Genomic DNA, 18,478 nt, shown 5'->3' on the forward strand with positions numbered 1-18,478 from the left:
AGAAGTGAGAAGGGAGAAGGCTTCTCGTGTTTTTTGTTGGTTGGCACAAGTGTCATGAGAGAAAGGAGAGATGATAGAGAAGGGAGAAGAGAGAAGGCTTCTCGTGTTGCTTGGTGATTGGCACGAGTGTCATGCGACCGGGCGGAGGGCAGAGTCGCAGGCCGAAGGCCGAAGGCGACGGCCGGCCGGCCCGATTCACCCACAGAGATCATCGGTCTCGTTCGAAGTTTCGAGATCCCTTGGGGGGTAGTCGGGTGGGATAGTCGAGTCGATCCGATACTCGAGATGGCCTTCAATATCTGTCGTATGTGTATAAATGTCATGGTTGGACTCGTGCAAGATATATCCGGGAGCAACCCCGACACTCCTCTGAAAATACGGGTTGCTCCCAGGTGAGAAGGTCGATTGTGTGGTCGATGGCACGAGTGTCATGTGACCTGGCGAGGGCCGAGTATTTAGCCGACGGTGACGGTGACACTCGCCCCGTGAGCAGAAGATTCTTTCGTGCATATTATCTACAAACCCAGATATTGAGCTTTTTCATCCGCAGAACCCCCGGTGGAGAAGAGAGAAGAGAGAGAGGAGAGATGAAAGGGAGAAGAGAGAAGGCTTCTCGCGTTGCTTGGTGGATGGCACGAGTGTCATGCGACCTGGCGGAGGGTAGAGCGACAGGCCGAAGGCGACGGCAGGCCGGCCCGATTCACCCGCAGAGATCTGGATCTTGTTCGAGAATTCGAGATCTCGTGGGGGGCAGTCGGGAGGGGCAGTCGATCAGACAGAAAAGAGAAGGGAGAGATGAGAGATGAGAGATGAGAGAGAAAGGAGAGGGGAGAAGGGAGAAGAGAGAAGGCTTCTCGCGTTGTTCGGTGGATGGCACAAGTGTCATGAGAGAAAGGAGAAGGGAGAGATGAGAGAGAAAGGAGAAGGGAGAAGAGAGTAGGCTTCTCGCGTTGCTTGGTGGATGGCACGAGTGTCATGCGACCTGGCAGAGTGGCGGGTCGAAGGCGACGGCAGGCCGGCCCGATGCATCTGCAAGATCTGACCCTCGTTCGAGATTTTGAGATCTCTTTAGTGTAGCGGGTATTGGCTTAAGTATGTGATCCAATGGTCAGAACGAGTGGGCAGAGTGAATCGGATTCTATATATGAGGGGGTTTGTAGAGTCGATCCAAGACTCGAGAAGGCTTTTAATATCTGTCGTGTGTGTATAAATGTCATGGTTGGACACTTGCGGGCCCTCTCGTAGGGTCGGCCGTCGTTTCTTCGCGACCATGTGTTGCAACTCGGCGCTCTCACGGGGTTCATCCACCCCCCCCCCCGCGAGCAGAGGTGTCCCTCCGTGCACACGTATATATCAACGTTCAGATATGAAGCTTTCGCGGACGGGAGTCCACCCGAGACTCGAAAAGGCTCCTTGCCTGTGGTGCGTAAATATTTTTGCAGGTCTAGACTCTTGCTGGCCTTCTCGGTAGGGTCAGCCGTCGTTTCATCGCGACCATGTGTTGCAACTCGGCGCTCAGAACGGGGGTTTTCACCCACTCGCCCCGTGAGCAGAAGGTTCTTTCGTGCATATTATCTACAAACCCAGATATTGAGCTTTTCCATCCGCAGAACCCCCGGTGGAGAAGAGAGAAGAGAGAGAAGAGAGAGAGAGGAGAGATGAAAGGGAGAAGAGAGAAGGCTTCTCGCGTTGCTTGGTGGATGGCACGAGTGTCATGCGACCTTGCGGAGGGTAGAGCGGCAGGCCGAAGGCGACGGCAGGCCGGCCCGATTCACCCGCAGAGATCTGGATCTCGTTCGAGAATTCGAGATCTCGTGGGGGACAGTCGGGAGGGGCAGTCGATCAGAGAGAAAGGAGAAGGGAGAGATGAGAGATGAGAGAGAAAGGAGAAGGGAGAAGGCTTCTCGTGTTTTTTGTTGGTTGGCACAAGTGTCATGAGAGAAAGGAGAGATGATAAAGATGGGAGAAGAGAGAAGGCTTCTCGCGTTGCTTGGTGATTGGCACGAGTGTCATGCGACCGGGCGGAGGGCAGAGTCGCAGGCCGAAGGCCGAAGGCGACGGCAGGCCGGCCCGATTCACCCACAGAGATCATCGGTCTCGTTCGAAGTTTCGAGATCTCGTGGGGGGTAGTCGGGAGGGGTAGTCGACTCGATCCGATACTCGAGAAGGCCTTCAATATCTGTCGTACGTGTATAAATGTCATGGTTGGACTCGTGCAAGATATATCCGGGAGCAACCCCGACACTCCTCTGAAAATACGGGTTGCTCCCAGGTGAGAAGGTCGATTGTGTGGTCGATGGCACGAGTGTCATGCGACCGGGCGAGGGCCGAGTATTTAGCCGACGGTGACGGCAGGCCGCCCGATGGAGAAACGGTCAGATATCGAGCTTTCATAACGGGACCCGTTCGGGCTTGTTGCCGTTGCTGCGACCATGTGTTGCACTCGGCGCTCTGTACGGGCTTTTTCATCCAAGCAACGAATGCACGCTCGAGGCGTGCGATTGCTCTCCTCTATAACAGTGGACGAGCCGTCGCCCTCCCGCGTCGCTTCGAACCGGTCCCGTGTCCAAGGCGGGACCACTGCGATTCCTCTCGAAACGACCCAGTCGACTCGGGTAGAGATATACACCTCGAGAATCCCTTCGGGCGGTTCTTCGATCACTCTACCGTAATAGCACGGCATCGAAGGTTGAGGATTGAGAGAGAAAGGGGAGTGCGATAGCGACTTCAGGATGGCGACAGGGCCTAGCCCGGTTCCGTCGACCGTTACCTGGTTGATCCTGCCAGTAGTCATATGCTTGTCTCGAAGATTAAGCAATGCACGGCTAAGTACAATCCTGAACATACAAGAGAAACTGCAGATGGCTCATTAGATCAGTTATGGTTTATTGGAGAAAGTCTTATACCATGGATAACTGTGGTAATTCTAGAGCTTATACTAATGAGAGAGAAAGGAAAAGGGAGAAGAGAGAAGGCTTCTCGCGTTGCTTGGTGGATGGCACGAGTGTCATGCGACCGGGCGGAGGGCAGAGTCGTAGGCCGAAGGCGACGGCAGGCCGGCCCGATCCACCCGCAGAGATGAGAGAGAAAGTAGAATGGAGAGATGAAGAATGAGAGAGGAAGGAGAAGAGAGAAGGCTTCTCGCGTTGCTTGGTGGCTGGCACGAGTGTCATGCGACGGGGCGAAGGGCAGAGCGGCAGGCCGAAGGCGACGGCAGGCCGGCCCGATTCACCCGCAGAGATCTGGATCTCGTTCGAGAATTCGAGATCTCGTGGGGGCAGTCGGGAGGGGCATTCGAGTCGATCCGAGACTCGTGAAGGCTTTCAATATCTGTCGTGTGTGTATAAATGTCATGGTTGGACACTTGCGGGCCCTCTCGTAGGGTCGGCCGTCGTTTCTTCGCGACCATGTGTTGCAACTCGGCGCTCTCACGGGGTTCATCCACTCCCCCCCGTGAGCAGAGGTGTCCCTCCGTGCACACGTATATATCAACGTTCAGATATGACGCTTTCGCGGACGGGAGTCCACCCGAGACTCGAAAAGGCTCCTTGCCTGTGGTGCGTAAATATTTTTGCACGTCTAGACTCTTGCTGGCCTTCTCGGTAGGGTCAGCCGTCGTTTCATCGCGACCATGTGTTGCAACTCGGCGCTCAGAACGGGGGTTTTCACCCAATCGCCCCGTGAGCAGAAGATTCTTTCGTGCATGTTATCTACAAACAAAGATATTGAGCTTTTTCATCCGCAGAATCCCCGGTGGAGAAGAGAGAAGAGAGAGAAGAGAGAGAGAGGAGAGATGAAAGGGAGAAGAGAGAAGGCTTCTCGCGTTGCTTGGTGGATGGCACGAGTGTCATGCGACCTGGCGGAGGGTAGAGCGGCAGGCCGAAGGCGACGGCAGGCCGGCCCGATTCACCCGCAGAGATCTGGATCTCGTTCGAGAAGCGAGATCTCGTGGGGGGCAGTTGGGAGGGGCAGTGGATCAGAGAGAAAGGAGAAGGGAGAGATGAGAGATGAGAGAGAAAGAAGAGGGGAGAAGGGAGAAGAGAGAAGGCTTCTCGCGTTGTTCGGTGGATGGCACAATTGTCATGAGAGAAAGGAGAAGGGAGAGATGAGAGATGAGAGAGAAAGGAGAAGGGAGAAGAGAGTAGGCTTCTCGCGTTGCTTGGTGGATGGCACGAGTGTCATGCGACCTGGCAGAGTGGCGGGTCGAAGGCGACGGCAGGCCGGCCCGATGCATCTGCAAGATCTGACCCTCGTTCGAGATTTTGAGATCTCTTTAGTGTAGCGGGTATTGGCTTAAGTGTGTGATCCAATGGTCAGAACGAGTGGGCAGAGTGAATCGGATTCTATATATGAGGGGGGTTGTAGAGTCGATCCAAGACTCGAGAAGGCTTTTAATATCTGTCGTGGGTGTATAAATGTCATGGTTGGACACTTGCGGGCCCTCTCGTAGGGTCGGCCGTCGTTTCTTCGCGACCATGTGTTGCAACTCGGCGCTCTCACGGGGTTCATCCACTCCCCCCGTGAGCAGAGGTGTCCCTCCGTCCACACGTATATATCAACGTTCAGATATGAAGCTTTCGCGGACGGGAGTCCACCCGAGACTGGAAAAGGCTCCTTGCCTGTGGTGCGTAAATATTTTTGCACGTCTAGACTCTTGCTGGCCTTCTCGGTAGGGTCAGCCGTCGTTTCATCGCGACCATGTGTTGCAACTCGGCGCTCAGAGCGGGGGTTTTCACCCACTCGCCCCGTGAGCAGAAGGTTCTTTCGTGCATATTATCTACAAACCCAGATATTGAGCTTTTTCATCCGCAGAACCCCCGGTGGAGAAGAGAGAGAAGAGAGAGAGAGAAGAGAAGAGAGGAGAGATGAAAGGGAGAAGAGAGAAGGCTTCTCGCGTTGCTTGGTGGATGGCACGAGTGTCATGCGACCTTGCGGAGGGTAGAGCGGCAGGCCGAAGGCGACGGCAGGCCGGCCCGATTCACCCGCAGAGATCTGGATCTCGTTCGAGAATTCGAGATCTCGTGGGGGACAGTCGGGAGGGGCAGTCGATCAGAGAGAAAGGAGAAGGGAGAGATGAGAGATGAGAGAGGAAGGAGAAGGGAGAAGGCTTCTCGTGTTTTTTGTTGGTTGGCACAAGTGTCATGAGAGAAAGGAGAGATGATAAAGATGGGAGAAGAGAGAAGGCTTCTCGCGTTGCTTGGTGATTGGCACGAGTGTCATGCGACCGGGCGGAGGGCAGAGTCGCAGGCCGAAGGCCGAAGGCGACGGCAGGCCGGCCCGATTCACCCACAGAGATCATCGGTCTCGTTCGAAGTTTCGAGATCTCGTGGGGGGTAGTCGGGAGGGGTAGTCGAGTCGATCCGATACTCGAGAAGGCCTTCAATATCTGTCGTATGTGTATAAATGTCATGGTTGGACTCGTGCAAGATATATCCGGGAGCAACCCCGACACTCCTCTGAAAATACGGGTTGCTCCCAGGTGAGAAGGTCGATTGTGTGGTCGATGGCACGAGTGTCATGCGACCGGGCGAGGGCCGAGTATTTAGCCGACGGTGACGGCAGGCCGCCCGATGGAGAAACGGTCAGATATCGAGCTTTCATCACGGGACCCGTTCGGGCTTGTTGCCGTTGCTGCGACCATGTGTTGCACTCGGCGCTCTGTACGGGCTTTTTCATCCAAGCAACGAATGCACGCTCGAGGCGTGCGATTGCTCTCCTCTATAACAGTGGACGAGCCGTCGCCCTCCCGCGTCGCCCTCCCGCGTCGCTTCGAACCGGTCCCGTGTCCAAGGCGGGACCACTGCGACTCCTCTCGAAACGACCCAGTCGACTCGGGTAGAGATATACACCTCGAGAATCCCTTCGGGCGGTTCTTCGATCACTGTACCGTAATAGCACGGCATCGAAGGTTGAGGATTGAGAGAGAAAGGGGAGTGCGAGAGCGACTCCAGGATGGCGAACGTGCCTAGCCCGGTTCCGTCGACCGTTACCTGGTTGATCCTGCCAGTAGTCATATGCTTGTCTCGAAGATTTAGCAATGCACGGCTAAGTACAATCCTGAACATACAAGAGAAACTGCAGATGGCTCATTAGATCAGTTATGGTTTATTGGAGAAAGTCTTATACCATGGATAACTGTGGTAATTCTAGAGCTTATACTAATGAGAGAGAAAGGAAAAGGGAGAAGAGAGAAGGCTTCTCGCGTTGCTTGGTGGATGGCACGAGTGTCATGCGACCGGGCGGAGGGCAGAGTCGTAGGCCGAAGGCGACGGCAAGCCGGCCCGATCCACCCGCAGAGATGAGAGAGAAAGTAGAATGGAGAGATGAAGAATGAGAGAGGAAGGAGAAGAGAGAATGCTTCTCGCATTGCTTGGTGGCTGGCACGAGTGTCATGCGACCGGGCGGAGGGCAGAACGGCAGGCCGAAGGCGACGGCAGGCCGGCCCGATTCACCCGCAGAGATCTGGATCTCGTTCGAGAATTCGAGATCTCGTGGGGGCAGTCGGGAGGGGCATTCGAGTCGATCCGAGACTCGTGAAGGCTTTCAATATCTGTCGTGTGTGTATAAATGTCATGGTTGGACACTTGCGGGCCCTCTCGTAGGGTCGGCCGTCGTTTCTTCGCGACCATGTGTTGCAACTCGGCGCTCTCACGGGGTTCATCCACTCCCCCCCGTGAGCAGAGGTGTCCCTCCGTGCACACGTATATATCAACGTTCAGATATGAAGCTTTCGCGGACGGGAGTCCACCCGAGACTCGAAAAGGCTCCTTGCCTGTGGTGCGTAAATATTTTTGCACGTCTAGACTCTTGTTGGCCTTCTCGGTAGGGTCAGCCGTCGTTTCATCGCGACCATGTGTTGCAACTCGGCGCTCAGAACGGGGGTTTTCACCCACTCGCCCCGTGAGCAGAAGATTCTTTCGTGCATATTATCTACAAACCCAGATATTGAGCTTTTTCATCCGCAGAACCCCCGGTGGAGAAGAGAGAGAAGAGAGAGAAGAGAGAGAGAGGAGAGATGAAAGGGAGAAGAGAGAAGGCTTCTCTCGTTGCTTGGTGGATGGCACGAGTGTCATGCGACCTGGCAGAGGGTAGAGCGGCAGGCCGAAGGCGACGGCAGGCCGGCCCGATTCACCCGCAGAGATCTGGATCTCGTTCGAGAATTCGAGATCTCGTGGGGGGCAGTCGGGAGGGGCAGTCGATCAGAGAGAAAGGAGAAGGGAGAGAGGAGAGATGAGAGAGAAAGGAGAGGGGAGAAGGGAGAAGAGAGAAGGCTTCTCGCGTTGTTCGGTGGATGGCACAAGTGTCATGAGAGAATGGAGAAGGGGGAGATGAGAGATGAGAGAGAAAGGAGAAGGGAGAAGAGAGTAGGCTTCTCGCGTTGCTTGGTGGATGGCACGAGTGTCATGCGACCTGGCAGAGTGGCGGGTCGAAGGCGACGGCAGGCCGGCCCGATGCATCTGCAAGATCTGACCCTCGTTCGAGATTTTGAGATCTCTTTAGTGTAGCGGGTATTGGCTTAAGTGTGTGATCCAATGGTCAGAACGAGTGGGCAGAGTGAATCGGATTCTATATATGAGGGGGGTTGTAGAGTCGATCCAAGACTCGAGAAGGCTTTTAATATCTGTCGTGGGTGTATAAATGTCATGGTTGGACACTTGCGGGCCCTCTCGTAGGGTCGGCCGTCGTTTCATCGCGACCATGTGTTGCAACTCGGCGCTCAGAGCGGGGGTTTTCACCCACTCGCCCCGTGAGCAGAAGGTTCTTTCGTGCATATTATCCACAAACCCAGATATTGAGCTTTTTCATCCGCAGAACCCCCGGTGGAGAAGAGAGAGAAGAGAGAGAGAAGAGAAGAGAGGAGAGATGAAAGGGAGAAGAGAGAAGGCTTCTCGCGTTGCTTGGTGGATGGCACGAGTGTCATGCGACCTGGCGGAGGGTAGAGCGGCAGGCCGAAGGCGACGGCAGGCCGGCCCGATTCACCCGCATAGATCTGGATCTCGTTCGAGAATTCGAGATCTCGTGGGGGACAGTCGGGATGGGCAGTCGATCAGAGAGAAAGGAGAAGGGAGAGATGAGAGATGAGAGAGGAAGGAGAAGGGAGAAGGCTTCTCGTGTTTTTTGTTGGTTGGCACAAGTGTCATGAGAGAAAGGGGAGATGATAGAGAAGGGAGAAGAGAGAAGGCTTCTCGCGTTGCTTGGTGATTGGCACGAGTGTCATGCGACCGGGCGGAGGGCAGAGTCGCAGGCCGAAGGCCGAAGGCGACGGCAGGCCGGCCCGATTCACCCACAGAGATCATCGGTCTCGTTCGAAGTTTCGAGATCCCGTGGGGGGTAGTCGGGAGGGGTAGTCGAGTCGATCCGATACTCGAGAAGGCCTTCAATATCTGTCGTATGTGTATAAATGTCATGGTTGGACTCGTGCAAGATATATCCGGGAGCAACCCCGACACTCCTCTGAAAATACGGGTTGCTCCCAGGTGAGAAGGTCGATTGTGTGGTCGATGGCACGAGTGTCATGCGACCGGGCGAGGGCCGAGTATTTAGCCGACGGTGACGGCAGGCCGCCCGATGGAGAAACGGTCAGATATCGAGCTTTCATCACGGGACCCGTTCGGGCTTGTTGCCGTTGCTGCGACCATGTGTTGCACTCGGCGCTCTGTACGGGCTTTTTCATCCAAGCAACGAATGCACGCTCGAGGCGTGCGATTGCTCTCCTCTATAACAGTGGACGAGCCGTCGCCCTCCCGCGTCGCTTCGAACCGGTCCCGTGTCCAAGGCGGGACCACTGCGACTCCTCTCGAAACGACCCAGTCGACTCGGGTAGAGATATACACCTCGAGAATCCCTTCGGGCGGTTCTTCGATCACTGTACCGTAATAGCACGGCATCGAAGGTTGAGGATTGAGAGAGAAAGGGGAGTGCGAGAGCGACTACAGGATGGCGAACGGGCCTAGCCCGGTTCCGTCGACCGTTACCTGGTTGATCCTGCCAGTAGTCATATGCTTGTCTCGAAGATTAAGCAATGCACGGCTAAGTACAATCCTGAACATACAAGAGAAACTGCAGATGGCTCATTAGATCAGTTATGGTTTATTGGAGAAAGTCTTATACCATGGATAACTGTGGTAATTCTAGAGCTTATACTAATGAGAGAGAAAGGAAAAGGGAGAAGAGAGAAGGCTTCTCGCGTTGCTTGGTGGATGGCACGAGTGTCATGCGACCTTGCGGAGGGTAGAGCGGCAGGGAGAAGGCGACGGCAGGCCGGCCCGATTCACCCGCAGAGATCTGTGGTAATTCTAGAGCTTGTACTAATGAGAGAGAAAGGAAAAGGGAGAAGAGAGAAGGCTTCTCGCGTTGCTTGGTGGATGGCACGAGTGTCATGCGACCGGGCGGAGGGCAGAGTCGTAGGCCGAAGGCGATGGCAGGCCGGCCCGATCCACCCGCAGAGATGAGAGAGAAAGTAGAATGGAGAGATGAAGAATGAGAGAGGAAGGAGAAGAGAGAAGGCTTCTCGCGTTGCTTGGTGGCTGGCACGAGTGTCATGCGACCGGGCGGAGGGCAGAGCGGCAGGACGAAGGCGACGGCAGGCCGGCCCGATTCACCCGCAGAGATCTGGATCTCGTTCGAGAATTCGAGATCTCGTGGGGGCAGTCGGGAGGGGCATTCGAGTCGATCCGAGACTCGTGAAGGCTTTCAATATCTGTCGTGTATGTATAAATGTCATGGTTGGACACTTGCGGGCCCTCTCGTAGGGTCGGCCGTCGTTTCATCGCGACCATGTGTTGCAACTCGGCGCTCAGAACGGGGGTTTTCACCCACTCGCCCCGTGAGCAGAGGTGTCCCTCCGTGCACACGTATATATCAACCTTCAGATATGAAGCTTTCGCGGACGGGAGTCCACCCGAGACTCGAAAAGGCTCATTGCCTGTGGTGCGTAAATATTTTTGCACGTCTAGACTCTTGCTGGCCTTCTCGGTAGGGTCAGCCGTCGTTTCATCGCGACCATGTGTTGCAACTCGGCGCTCAGAACGGGGGTTTTCACCCACTCGCCCCGTGAGCAGAAGATTCTTTCGTGCATATTATCTACAAACCCAGATATTGAGCTTTTTCATCCGCAGAACCCCCGGTGGAGAAGAGAGAAGAGAGAGAAGAGAGAGAGAGGAGAGATGAAAGGGAGAAGAGAGAAGGCTTCTCGCGTTGCTTGGTGGATGGCACGAGTGTCATGCGACCGGGCGGAGGGTAGAGCGGCAGGCCGAAGGCGACGGCAGGCCGGCCCGATTCACCCGCAGAGATCTGGATCTCGTTCGAGAATTCGAGATCTCGTGGGGGGCAGTCGGGAGGGGCAGTCGATCAGAGAGAAAGGAGAAGGGAGAGATGAGAGATGAGAGAGAAAGGAGAGGGGAGAAGGGAGAAGAGAAGGCTTCTCGCGTTGTTCGGTGGATGGCACAAGTGTCATGAGAGAAAGGAGAAGGGAGAGATGAGAGAGAAAGGAGAAGGGAGAAGAGAGTAGGCTTCTCGCGTTGCTTGGTGGATGGCACGAGTGTCATGCGACCTGGCAGAGTGGCGGGTCGAAGGCGACGGCAGGCCGGCCCGATGCATCTGCAAGATCTGACCCTCGTTCGAGATTTTGAGATCTCTTTAGTGTAGCGGGTATTGGCTTAAGTGTGTGATCCAATGGTCAGAACGAGTGGGCAGAGTGAATCGGATTCTATATATGAGGGGGGTTGTAGAGTCGATCCAAGACTCGAGAAGGCTTTTAATATCTGTCGTGGGTGTAAAAATGTCATGGTTGGACACTTGCGGGCCCTATCGTAGGGTCGGCCGTCGTTTCTTCGCGACCATGTGTTGCAACTCGGCGCTCTCACGGGGTTCATCCACTCCCCCCCCCCCCGTGAGCAGAGGTGTCCCTCCGTGCACACGTATATATCAACCTTCAGATATAAAGCTTTCGCGGACGGGAGTCCACCCGAGACTCGAAAAGGCTCCTTGCCTGTGGTGCGTAAATATTTTTGCACGTCTAGACTCTTGCTGGCCTTCTCGGTAGGGTCAGCCGTCGTTTCATCGCGACCATGTGTTGCAACTCGGCGCTCAGAGCGGGGGTTTTCACCCACTCGCCCCGTGAGCAGAAGGTTCTTTCGTGCATATTATCTACAAACCCAGATATTGAGCTTTTTCATCCGCAGAACCTCCGGTGGAGAAGAGAGAGAAGAGAGAGGAAGAGATGAGAGGAGAGATGAAAGGGAGAAGAGAGAAGGCTTCTCGCGTTGCTTGGTGGATGGCACGAGTGTCATGCGACCTGGCGGAGGGTAGAGCGGCAGGCCGAAGGCGACGGCAGGCCGGCCCGATTCACCCGCAGAGATCTGGATCTCCTTCGAGAATTCGAGATCTCGTGGGGGGCAGTCGGGAGGGGCAGTCGATCAGAGAGAAAGGAGAAGGGAGAGATGAGAGATGAGAGAGAAAGGAGAAGGGAGAAGGCTTCTCGTGTTTTTTGGTGGTTGGCACAAGTTCCATGAGAGAAAGGAGAGATGAGAGAGAAAGGAGAAGGGAGAAGAGAGTAGGCTTCTCGTGTTGTTCGGTGGATGGCACAAGTGTCATGAGAGAAAGGAGAAGGGAGAGATGAGAGATGAGAGAGAAGGAGAAGGGAGAAGAGAGTAGGCTTCTCGCGTTGCTTGGTGGATGGCACGAGTGTCATGCGACCGGGCGGAGGGTAGAGCGGCAGGCCGAAGGCGACGGCAGGCCGGCCCGATTCACCCGCAGAGATCTGGATCTCGTTCGAGAATTCGAGATCTCGTGGGGGGCAGTCGGGAGGGGCAGTCGATCAGAGAGAAAGGAGAAGGGAGAGATGAGAGATGAGAGATGAGAGAGAAAGGAGAAGGGAGAAGGCTTCTCGTGTTTTTTGGTGGTTGGCACAAGTTTCATGAGAGAAAGGAGAGATGAGAGAGAAAGGAGAAGGGAGAAGAGAGAAGGCTTCTCGTGTTGTTCGGTGGATGGCACAAGTGTCATGAGAGAAAGGAGAAGGGAGAGATGAGAGATGAGAGAGAAAGGAGAAGGGAGAAGAGAGTAGGCTTCTCGCGTTGCTTGGTGGATGGCACGAGTGTCATGCGACCGGGCGGAGGGCAGAGTCGCAGGCCGAAGGCCGAAGGCGACGGCAGGCCGGCCCGATTCACCCACAGAGATCATCGGTCTCGTTCGAAGTTTCGAGATCCCGTGGGGGGTAGTCGGGAGGGGTAGTCGAGTCGATCCGATACTCGAGAAGGCCTTCAATATCTGTCGTATGTGTATAAATGTCATGGTTGGACTCGTGCAAGATATATCCGGGAGCAACCCCGACACTCCTCTGAAAATACGGGTTGCTCCCAGGTGAGAAGGTCGATTGTGTGGTCGATGGCACGAGTGTCATGCGACCGGGCGAGGGCCGAGTATTTAGCCGACGGTGACGGCAGGCCGCCCGATGGAGAAACGGTCAGATATCGAGCTTTCATCACGGGACCCGTTCGGGCTTGTTGCCATTGCTGCGACCATGTGTTGCACTCGGCGCTCTGTACGGGCTTTTTCATCCAAGCAACGAATGCACGCTCGAGGCGTGCGATTGCTCTCCTCTATAACAGTGGACGAGCCGTCGCCCTCCCGCGTCGCTTCGAACCGGTCCCGTGTCCAAGGCGGGACCACTGCGACTCCTCTCGAAACGACCCAGTCGACTCGGGTAGAGATATACACCTCGAGAATCCCTTCGGGCGGTTCTTCGATCACTGTACCGTAATAGCACGGCATCGAAGGTTGAGGATTGAGAGAGAAAGGGGAGTGCGAGAGCGACTGCAGGATGGCGAACGGGCCTAGCCCGGTTCCGTCGACCGTTACCTGGTTGATCCTGCCAGTAGTCATATGCTTGTCTCGAAGATTAAGCAATGCACGGCTAAGTACAATCCTGAACATACAAGAGAAACTGCAGATGGCTCATTAGATCAGTTATGGTTTATTGGAGAAAGTCTTATACCATGGATAACTGTGGTAATTCTAGAGCTTATACTAATGAGAGAGAAAGGAAAAGGGAGAAGAGAGAAGGCTTCTCGCGTTGCTTGGTGGATGGCACGAGTGTCATGCGACCGGGCGGAGGGCAGAGTCGTAGGCCGAAGGCGACGGCAGGCCGGCCCGATCCACACGCAGAGATGAGAGAGAAAGTAGAATGGAGAGATGAAGAATGAGAGAGGAAGGAGAAGAGAGAAAGCTTCTCGCGTTGCTTGGTGGCTGGCACGAGTGTCATGCGACCGGGCGGAGGGCAGAGCGGCAGGCCGAAGGCGACGGCAGGCCGGCCCGATTCACCCGCAGAGATCTGGATCTCGTTCGAGAATTCGAGATCTCGTGGGGGCAAGTCGGGAGGGGCATTCGAGTCGATCCGAGACTCGTGAAGGCTTTCAATATCTGTCGTGTGTGTATAAATGTCATGGTTGGACACTTGCGGGACCCTCGTAGGGTCGGCCGTCGTTTCTTCGCGACCATGTGTTGCAACTCGGCGCTCTCACGGGGTTCATCCACTCCCCCCCCCCCCCCCCGTGAGCAGAAGTGTCCCTCCGTGCACACGTATATATCAACGTTCAGATATGAAGCTTTCGCGGACGGGAGTCCACCCGAGACTCGAAAAGGCTCCTTGCCTGTGGTGCGTAAATATTTTTGCACGTCTAGACTCTTGCTGGCCTTCTCGGTAGGGTCAGCCGTCGTTTCATCGCGACCATGTGTTGCAACTCGGCGCTCAGAACGGGGGTTTTCACCCACTCGCCCCGTGAGCAGAAGATTCTTTCGTGCATATTATCTACAAACCCAGATATTGAGCTTTTTCATCCGCAGAACCCCCGGTGGAGAAGAGAGAAGAGAGAGAAGAGAGAGAGAGAGGAGAGATGAAAGGGAGAAGAGAGAAGACTTCTCGCGTTGCTTGGTGGATGGCACGAGTGTCATGCGACCTGGCGGAGGGTAGAGCGGCAGGCCGAAGGCGACGGCAGGCCGGCCCGATTCACCCGCAGAGATCTGGATCTCGTTCGAGAATTCGAGATCTCGTGGGGGGCAGTCGGGAGGGGCAGTCGATCAGAGAGAAAGGAGAAGGGAGAGATGAGAGATGAGAGAGAAAGGAGAGGCGAGAAGGGAGAAGAGAGAAGGCTTCTCGCGTTGTTCGGTGGATGGCACAAGTGTCATGAGAGAAAGGAGAAGGGAGAGATGAGAGAGAATGGAGAAGGGAGAAGAGAGTAGGCTTCTCGCGTTGCTTGGTGGATGGCACGAGTGTCATGCGACCTGGCAGAGTGGCGGGTCGAAGGCGACGGCAGGCCGGCCCGATGCATCTGCAAGATCTGACCCTCGTTCGAGATTTTGAGATCTCTTTAGTGTAGCCGGTATTGGCTTAAGTGTGTGATCCAATGGTCAGAACGAGTGGGCAGAGTGAATCGGATTCTATATATGAGGGGGGTTGTAGAGTCGATCCAAGACTCGAGAAGGCTTTCAATATCTGTCGTGTGTGTATAAATGTCATGGTTGGACACTTGCGGGCCCTCTCGTAGGGTCGGCCGTCGTTTCTTCGCGACCATGTGTTGCAACTCGGCGCTCTCACGGGGTTCATCCACTCCCCCCCGTGAGCAGAGGTGTCCCTCCGTGCACACTTATATATCAACTTTCAGATATGAAGCTTTCGCGGACGGGAGTCCACCCGAGACTCGAAAAGGCTCCTTGCCTGTGGTGCGTAAATATTTTTGCACGTCTAGACTCTTGCTGGCCTTCTCGGTAGGGTCAGCCGTCGTTTCATCGCGACCATGTGTTGCAACTCGGCGCTCAGAACGGGGGTTTTCACCCACTCGCCCCGTGAGCAGAAGATTCTTTCGTGCATATTATCTACAAACCCAGATATTGAGCTTTTTCATCCGCAGAACCCCCGGTGGAGAAGAGAGAAGAGAGAGAAGAGAGAGAGAGGAGAGATGAAAGGAAGAAGAGAGAAGGCTTCTCGCGTTGCTTGGTGGATGGCACGAGTGTCATGCGACCTTGCGGAGGGTAGAGCGGCAGGCCGAAGGCGACGGCAGGCCGTCCCGATTCACCCGCAGAGATCTGGATCTCGTTCGAGAATCCGAGATCTCGTGGGGGACAGTCGGGAGGGGCAGTCGATCAGAGAGAAAGGAGAAGGGAGAGATGAGAGATGAGAGAGAAAGGAGAAGGGAGAAGGGAGAAGGCTTTCTCGTGTTTTTTGTTGGTTGGCACAAGTGTCATGAGAGAAAGGAGAGATGATAGAGAAGAGAGAAGAGAGAAGGCTTCTCGCGTTGCTTGGTGATTGGCACGAGTGTCATGCGACCGGGCGGAGGGCAGAGTCGCAGGCCGAAGGCCGAAGGCGACGGCAGGCCGGCCCGATTCACCCACAGAGATCATCGGTCTCGTTCGAAGTTTCGAGATCTCGTGGGGGGTAGTCGGGAGGGGTAGTCGAGTCGATCCGATACTCGAGAAGGCCTTCAATATCTGTCGTATGTGTATAAATGTCATGGTTGGACTCGTGCAAGATATATCCGGGAGCAACCCCGACACTCCTCTGAAAATACGGGTTGCTCCCAGGTGAGAAGGTCGATTGTGTGGTCGATGGCACGAGTGTCATGCGACCGGGCGAGGGCCGAGTATTTAGCCGACGGTGACGGCAGGCCGCCCGATGGAGAAACGGTCAGATATCGAGCTTTCATCACGGGACCCGTTCGGGCTTGTTGCCGTTGCTGTGACCATGTGTTGCACTCGGCGCTCTGTACGGGCTTTTTCATCCAAGCAACGAATGCACGCTCGAGGCGTGCGATTGCTCTCCTCTATAACAGTGGACGAGCCGTCGCCCTCCCGCGTCGCTTCGAACCGGTCCCGTGTCCAAGGCGGGACCACTGCGACTCCTCTCGAAACGACCCAGTCGACTCGGGTAGAGATATACACCTCGAGAATCCCTTCGGGCGGTTCTTCGATCACTGTACCGTAATAGCACGGCATCGAAGGTTGATGATTGAGAGAGAAAGGGGAGTGCGAGAGCGACTCCAGGATGGCGAACGGGCCTAGCCCGGTTCCGTCGACCGTTACCTGGTTGATCCTGCCAGTAGTCATATGCTTGTCTCGAAGATTAAGCAATGCACGGCTAAGTACAATCCTGAACATACAAGAGAAACTGCAGATGGCTCATTAGATCAGTTATGGTTTATTGGAGAAAGTCTTATACCATGGATAACTGTGGTAATTCTAGAGCTTATTCTAATGAGAGAGAAAGGAAAAGGGAGAAGAGAGAAGGCTTCTCGCGTTGCTTGGTGGATGGCACGAGTGTCATGCGACCGGGCGGAGGGCAGAGTCGTAGGCCGAAGGCGACGGCAGGCCGGCCCGATCCACCCGCAGAGATGAGAGAGAAAGTAGAATGGAGAGATGAAGAATGAGAGAGGAAGGAGAAGAGAGAAGGCTTCTCGCGTTGCTTGGTGGCTGGCACGAGTGTCATGCGACCGGGCGGACGGCAGAGCGGCAGGCCGAAGGCGACGGCAGCCCGGCTCGATTCACCCGCAGAGATCTGGATCTCGTTCGAGAATTCGAGATCTCGTGGGGGCAGTCGGGAGGGGCATTCGAGTCGATCCGAGACTCGTGAAGGCTTTCAATATCTGTCGTGTGTGTATAAATGTCATGGTTGGACACTTGCGGGCCCTCTCGTAGGGTCGGCCGTCGTTTCTTCGCGACCATGTGTTGCAACTCGGCGCTCTCACGGGGTTCATCCACTCCCCCCCCCCCCCGTGAGCAGAGGTGTCCCTCCGTGCACACGTATATATCAACGTTCAGATATGAAGCTTTCGCGGACGGGAGTCCACCCGAGACTCGAAAAGGCTCCTTGCCTGTGGTGCGTAAATATTTTTGCACGTCTAGACTCTTGCTGGCCTTCTCGGTAGGGTCAGCCGTCGTTTCATCGCGACCATGTGTTGCAACTCGGCGCTCAGAACGGGGGTTTTCACCCACTCGCCCCGTGAGCAGAAGATTCTTTCGTGCATATTATCTACAAACCCAGATATTGAGCTTTTTCATCCGCAGAACCCCCGGTGGAGAAGAGAGAAGAGAGAGAAGAGAGAGAGAGGAGAGATGAAAGGGAGAAGAGAGAAGGCTTCTCGCGTTGCTTGGTGGATGGCACGAGTGTCATGCGACCTTGCGGAGGGTAGAGCGGCAGGCCGAAGGCGACGGCAGGCCGGCCCGATTCACCCGCAGAGATCTGGATCTCGTTCGAGAATTCGAGATCTCGTGGGGGACAGTCGGGAGGGGCAGTCGATCAGAGAGAAAGGAGAAAGGAGAAGGGAGAGATGAGAGATGAGAGAGAAAGGAGAAGTGAGAAGGAAGAAGGCTTCTCGTGTTTTTTGTTGGTTGGCACAAGTGTCATGAGAGAAAGGAGAGATGATAGAGAAGGGAGAAGAGAGAAGGCTTCTCGCGTTGCTTGGTGATTGGCACGAGTGTCATGCGACCGGGCGGAGGGCAGAGTCGCAGGCCGAAGGCCGAAGGCGACGGCAGGCCGGCCCGATTCACCCACAGAGATCATCGGTCTCGTTCGAAGTTTCGAGATCTCGTGGGGGGTAGTCGGGAGGGGTAGTCGAGTCGATCCGATACTCGAGAAGGCCTTCAATATCTGTCGTATGTGTATAAATGTCATGGTTGGACTCGTGCAAGATATATCCGGGAGCAACCCCGACACTCCTCTGAAAATACGGGTTGCTCCCAGGTGAGAAGGTCGATTGTGTGGTCGATGGCACGAGTGTCATGCGACCGGGCGAGGGCCGAGTATTTAGCCGACGGTGACGGTGACACTCGCCCCGTGAAGAAACGGTCAGATATCGAGCTTTCATCACGGGACCCGTTCGGATTGAGAGAGAAAGGGGAGTGCGAGAGCGACTCCAGGATGGCGAACGGGCCTAGCCCGGTTCCGTCGACCGTTACCTGGTTGATCCTGCCAGTAGTCATATGCTTGTCTCGAAGATTTAGCAATGCACGGCTAAGTACAATCCTGAACATACAAGAGAAACTGCAGATGGCTCAATAGATCAGTTATGGTTTATTGGAGAAAGTCTTATACCATGGATAACTGTGGTAATTCTAGAGCTTATACTAATGAGAGAGAAAGGAAAAGGGAGAAGAGAGAAGGCTTCTCGCGTTGCTTGGTGGATGGCACGAGTGTCATGCGACCGGGCGGAGGGCAGAGTCGTAGGCCGAAGGCGACGGCAGGCCGGCCCGATCTACCCGCAGAGATGAGAGAGAAAGTAGAATGGAGAGATGAAGAATGAGAGAGGAAGGAGAAGAGAGAAGGCTTCTCGCGTTGCTTGGTGGCTGGCACGAGTGTCATGCGACCGGGCGGAGGGCAGAGCGGCAGGCCGAAGGCGACGGCAGGCCGGCCCGATTCACCCGCAGAGATCTGGATCTCGTTCGAGAATTCGAGATCTCGTGGGGGCAGTCGGGAGGGGCATTCGAGTCG

This window comes from Apostichopus japonicus, chromosome 5 (assembly GCF_037975245.1).
Source record: "Apostichopus japonicus isolate 1M-3 chromosome 5, ASM3797524v1, whole genome shotgun sequence".
NCBI classification, from domain to species: Eukaryota; Metazoa; Echinodermata; class Holothuroidea; order Aspidochirotida; family Stichopodidae; genus Apostichopus; species Apostichopus japonicus.